General features: G+C 51.3%; 1 protein-coding gene across 3 annotated transcripts in view; it reads left to right on the top strand.

The window, feature by feature from the left end:
• Positions 1-5,703: 5,703 nt before the first annotated feature.
• Zfp3 (ZFP3 zinc finger protein) overlaps positions 5,704-6,062 on the top strand; it is a 42,336-nt gene continuing 41,977 nt past the window's right edge. Inside the window, exon 1 of one of the 3 annotated variants that reach the window (XR_008718662.1) lies at positions 5,704-5,833. The gene's annotated coding sequence lies outside the window, so the exon portion shown is untranslated. Of the gene's footprint in view, positions 5,834-5,928; positions 6,023-6,062 lie in introns of those variants that run through there. The other 2 variants (XM_055594187.1, XM_055594188.1) reach the window with 2 other exon arrangements.

Here is a 6,062-nt window from a genome sequence, read left to right as displayed (position 1 = left end):
CACAGTGATGGAAGTGGCTATGATGGCAACGGACAGTGCTCAGCCCTGAGGCTTCTCAAGGGAGAGCCGCGCACAGGAGTCGTCACAGCCACAGCTCTGCTCCCTCGGCTTCCGCAGCCACACTCTGCCAAGGGCATAATGTGCAAAGAGGGGTAGCCCTGTCCTGGAGCTCCTGTGTAGACCAGGCTAGCCTCAAACTCAAGCCATCCTCCTACCTCTATCTCCCGAGTGCTGGAATTAAAGCCGTGCACCACCACTCCTGGCAAATAAGGCTTAACCATTAAGCAAAGCTTACAAGATTTAAGTAAAGTTTAAGAACTAGGTGCTGTAGCTCCAGCTCCAGCTCTGCCCCCCCACAGGCACTGTGCTCACGTGTGCATGCACATACAGACACATATGCTCACATACACAGAATCTGACAACAGTAAAAATAAATATTTTAAGGGTTAGGTAAAATATATGCTCTGGTTCATTTGTTTTCTTAAAGAATTTCCTACTGTAAGTGAAGGAGGTTTTATGAGGTGTATTGATTAGATTTAGGAATGAAAGGAGTGCTGAATTCAGTAAACTCAAACTATCAAACATTATGGCCCCAAATAAGCCTTTGTTATCTGGTTTTTATGTTCACACTATTTAATTTTATGTGTGTGGGTGTTTTGCCTGAATGTTAGTGCCACATGTGTGCCCTGTGCCTGAAGAGGCCAGAAGAAGCTGTTGGATCCCCTGGAACTGGAGTAACGGAGGGATGGCTCTGGGTTGTGCTTTGGGCCCCGGGAATCGAACCCCAGGACCTCTGGAAAAGCAACCAGTGCTATTGACTGCTGAGATGCCTCTCCAGCCCCTATTTCTTAATTGTGTATTCGTGTTTTGCTTGTGTGTTTGTTAAGAATACCCTGTTTGTGCATCGCCTAGAGAGGCCAGCGAGGTTGCTGGAGTCTCTGGGGCTGGAGCTGGGGACAGTTGTGAACCATCAGATGCTGGGAACCAACCAGGTCCTCTGCAAGAGTAGCAAGCTCTTGTCTGCAGAGCTGTCTCTCCAACCCACTAAAATCTCACTTTTATAGGTGTGTATCTGAGTGTGAGTTTGTGCACAGGTGTGCAGTGGCCACAGAGGCCAGAGGTGGTGTCAGTCCCCTGGAGCTGGGGTTACAGGTCACTGATGTGGGTGCTGGGAACCAAACTCGGGTCTTCTGCAAGGGCAGCTTGTGCTCAGCAGCATTGAGCCATCTCTCCTGCTCTTTTGTTCTTCTTAACCTTCTTGCTTGAGGTGTCCTTAGGAAACTGTCTCCATGGCAACTTTGACTTTCTGAGTTGTGTTGACCTTTCTTGACTCTCATTCATCAGGAAAGGCCACTCGACGCCAGGGTGAGGGGCTTCTTTCCATTCCACTGTTTTCTCTCTGCTTCTATACTGTCTGTAGACTGGGGCACAGAAGCCCTCGGCCACTTAACCACGTCCTCATCACAGTGACAGAGACAGGAACTGTGTGCTCACCTTCCCCTGAGGAGCCTGCTCCACGCAGCTCCTACCTTGATTCGGATAATAAAGCAGCTGGTGGGTGGGACTAGCCAGGGAGAAATAATGCATCCTGATTTTTTCTAACTCAAATAGCAGGAATGAGCAAATGAAACTTTAGCGGGCAAGGTGTGAATACTGAAGGGCTTGGCATGCAGGGCACACAGATGGCCGTGTTTTGATCCTGAAGGTTCTGATTCAGCATGTAGGTGGGGCCTGAGAATTTGCTTTTCTAGAAAATTCCCAAGGGGCATTAACATTGCTGGTTCAGGGGTCACATTTTGCTGAGAACAACTGAACAATGTTTATTGACTTTCAGTCCTGGCTGTGCGTCAGAGTCATCTTTAAAGTTAAAAAGAAACAAAAGCCAACCTGTGTCCAGACTTGGATCAACTTCTGCAGAAATTACTAGAAACCCAGGCCCTAAAGCCTGACTTTGGCTTTTAATCCTTTCTTTCTTCCTCCCTCCCTCCTTTTCTTCCTTTCATTTTTCTTCCTTCCTTTCTCTCTTTTTTCTTTTCTTTCTTTTTTTTTTTTTGAGAGTTTCTGTAGCCCTGGCTGTTGGGACAATCTCCTGTGCACTGTGTATAGGTTGCCTTTGTATTAATAAGCGTTGCTCTCTGTAGAGCAGAGAGCTGAGGACAGGCCAGACTTTGGTGCTGTTATTCTTATGAAGCATCACCTGTCTCCCTGTTTTGCTAACATCTTCGTTGCCTTCTGATTGGTTTAGTAAATTGCTGAGTGGCCTAGAGCAAAGCAGGAGAGGACAGGCAGAATAGGAGCTCAGGAAAGAATCAGACGCTGGTGATTCACCAGCCAGAGGAAGAAACTGGTGCCGGTACCACAGAGCGGTAATGAGCCATGTGGCAGAAGGTAGACTAGAATAAACAGGTCAATTTAAGTCATATGAGCTGGGAGCAAGCCTAAGCCAGGGCCAAGTTTGTATATTAATAAAAAGTCTCCATGCCAGTACTTGGGCAGACGGCAGGATGAGACAGTCTGGTGATACCTGGCATCCAACCCTGATACCTGGCTGCCTGGGCTTACTCTGTAGACCAGACTGGCCTCACACTCACAGCCATCCCCCTGCCTCCACCTCCCAAGTGCTGGGACCACAGGTGTGCACCACCACTGTCCAATGGCACATTTTCCTATTAGTTAAGAGAAAACAACAGGGCTGGAGAGATGGCTCAGTAGTGAAGAACACTGGCTGTTCTTCAAGAGGTCCTGAGTTCAATTCCTGGCAACCACATGGTGGCTCACAACCATCTATAACATGATCTGATGCCCTCTTCTGGCGTGCAGGTGCACATGCAGATAGAGCACTCATATATATATATATATATATATATATATATATATAGTAAATCTTTAAAAAATAATAAAAGAGAAAACAACAAAATGTATAAAGAAATGGAAACAACTTTATTTACAGACTTCTCAGTGATGCCACAATCTACTGAGAAGATGAAATGAGTGAGGCGGCAGGAGGATGAATCCTCCGTGTGCAGCCCCTCGTCACTCTCAGAACGGACCTGCCTGGAAGAACAGCATCCTCTCGTCATTCCAGCAGAAGCCTTTAAAGATGTCCAGGTGAATCCAGGCATGGTGGTACCAGCTTAGAATCCCAGCATTGGGAGGTAGTGGCAGGAGAGTTATGAGTTCAAGGCCTGCCTAGGGTGCATGAGACTAGGTGATTCCAGTATGCAGTTGGATCAGGCTATTGCAGGCCCAATCATGCCGGTTTTGTTCGTTTGCTTTGTTTTTGAGAAATGCGGAAGACTTTGGGACTTTGGGTTAGAAAGGCAGCAGACCGTTTTGAACAGAAGGTAATGGGCCATCCTCGTGGGAGCCTGGAAGACAGTAATGCTGAAAGCTTTTCAGACCGTGGCAGCTCAAGAGGGTTCAGTGAAGAGCAATGTTAAGCAAATGAGCTAGAGACTGTTGTGATATTTTTGGTAAAAAATAACATGGCTGCTTTCTGCTCAGGTTCTGGGAACTTGCCTAAGGCTAAGTGGGAAGGTAAAGGACTCGTTTCTTTGGCAGAGGTCTCAAGGCAGCAGATTACAGATTCTATCATGTGGCTAGAAATCACTCTTACGACGGCCTCCAATGAGAAACAGCAAGTGAGGCAGAAAGAAACTTAAGAAAAGTACAATCTGAAGGGGAGGGGTAGTACCAGGAAACTTAAGGCTACAGCCAAATCTGGTGCTGAGAGATGATGAGATGAAGGGGAGGCCTGATCAGCCTGGGACAAAGGGAAGGGGGCTCTCAGGGTAAGACTCCTTCCAGTCAACTTGTGGAAGGCAAAGATCTGAGGCTTTTTCTTCTCCTAGAAAGGAACAGGAGACAAAAGCTGCTGCAAATTTGATTCAGGGGAGGCACAGTCCACCGAAGCTGAACCTGGCTGTGGTCCACATGGTGCTAGCTTTGGAAGATTGCAGCAGTCACGGGCCTTCCTCCATGGCTTCAGAGAGATGGGTGGTGCCTGTGCGGAGGCCCTAAGTCTGCGGGATGAAGCTGTGGCAGTGAAAGCTGGACTGTACAGGAGGCACCACGAGGCTTAGGGAGACCACACCGCAAGAGTCCTCACGGAGAGCTGCGTGGAGAACAGAACCTGGCAGATGAGGGCAGCTGGAGGGCTGCGCAGCTGGAGGGCAGAGCAGCCTGTGTCTGCCAGGGACAGAGCTAGAGAAGTTGGCGTCCACTGTGCCCCCATCCCTCCCTTTGGGAATGCTCGTGTGTGCTCTGTTGGGGCTGGAATCACGCTTGCTCATGGGAATTCTAACTCAGGTCCTCCCATTGCACGGCAGGCACTTTCACTCCGTGAGCCATCTCCCCAGCCCTGACCTCAGAACTAGTTACTCAAAACTAGTTACTCCTTCTGCCTTAAAAAAAAAAAAAAGGCGTTATTTTCATTTTGTTTATTGATGTTGAGTATAAAAGACCTCAAAGCCCACCCCCAGTGACACATTTCCTCCAAGGCCACCTACGACATAGTGCCACTCCCTGTGGGCCTATGGGGGCCATTTTTATTCGGAACAGCACAGGTCTATCGTTTTAGGCCTCGAAGCCCAGCACCAGGGAGGCTGAGGCTGGAGCATTCCCTCAAATTCAAGGCCAGCCCGAATTATTAATGCATAGTTAATTCTAGGCCAGTCTGAGCTACAGAATAGGTCGCTGCTTCAAAATCGCCACCACCACCCCACACCACCACACACCCACGCCCGTAGTTGCTCATTCCAGCACTTGGAAGGCCGAGGCAGGAGGATTACCACATTTGAAAGACCCCCCCGCCTCACCCTAAGTTAAACATAGCTAACGCCATTTTGTGGTACACCATTGTGTTGAGAAACTCTGTAGGCTAGGTGGGGAACTGGAAAATTACTGAGAAACCCAGCTGTGTCGCCCACTTGGGATATCTGTGGTCAGGCTGCCCCAGTTGAGCTAAAAACAACTTGTGTTAATCACCCTCATGGGATATCTGTGGGACTGTTCTAGCTGAGATAGGAGTCCTAAGGAAAACAACATATGGCGGGCCAAGTTAAGGGGTCATCATGACCGTTTCGACCACCCAGTTCCTGGTATCCTGGTGTCCCTGCCAAACTCTGACTCAAATTGTGGTCTCATGTAAATGTACCAATCAGCTCCCTGTAACCATGCTTCTCGCTTCTGTACCCGCGCTTCTGCTCTAAAACCCTATAAAAACCCAGCTTTCCACCCAGAGGGCGCAAGTCTTCCGAAAGGCTTTGTCGCCCCGGGTACCCCTGTACTGAATAAAGCCTCTTGCTGTTTGCAGCCGAACAACTGGTCTCGCTGATCCTTGGGAGGGGGGTCTCCCTGACGGAAGATACCCCTCGGGGGTCTTTCACATTCACCCAAGTTCTGAGGCAAGAGAAGAGCAAATGTATTCGAGGCCAAAGGATACAGTTCCCTTTGCCTGAACACGCGAGGGAAGTCACACTCAAGCTTGAGACTGTCCCAGCATCACTCCCTGAAGCCTTCCCTGACCTCAGACCCCCGCCCCGGCTCCTAGAAGACAACAAGCGCGCCCTAAATCTAACGGCCGAGTTGACAAGAGTCTCGGAAAGGGGAGGCGAGACGGCACACGCTCAACCCGCGCCCACGCAAAGAGAAGCGCAGCCGCAAGGTTCCCAGCGCACAGAGACGCCAGGGGCGCGCAGAGCGGCTACGGCGGGGCGGAAGTGCGTCCCCGGGGCCGTTCTAGGACTCCCGGAGGACTTCCGGGCACGGGCACGGGGGGCGCCCTGAGACACCCCGGCGAGCGGAGCGGTCTGGCCGGCCGGGCGAGGATGGGGTGAGTTAGGGCGAGAGCCGCGCAGGAGAGCCGGCGCCCGCCCGCCCGCCACCTGCTCCTCGCGCCGGTTGGCCGCGGCGCCGCCGGCACCGGAAGTGGCCGGGCCCCGCCGCCCGGGACACCGGACGGCGGCTGCGGCGGCGCAGCGCCCGGGCCCGGCGGAGCGAGCGTGGGCGGCGGCCGCCAGCGGTGAGGCCTCTCTGGTGCGGCCGGGGGGGGGGGGGGGGGG

Source organism: Psammomys obesus, unplaced genomic scaffold, assembly GCF_907164565.1.
Source record: "Psammomys obesus unplaced genomic scaffold, mPsaObe1.curated_primary_1811, whole genome shotgun sequence".
Lineage (NCBI taxonomy): Eukaryota > Metazoa > Chordata > Mammalia > Rodentia > Muridae > Psammomys > Psammomys obesus.
The sequence above is the reverse complement of the archived record's forward strand: the minus strand, read 5'-3'. Positions and strand labels throughout refer to the sequence as shown.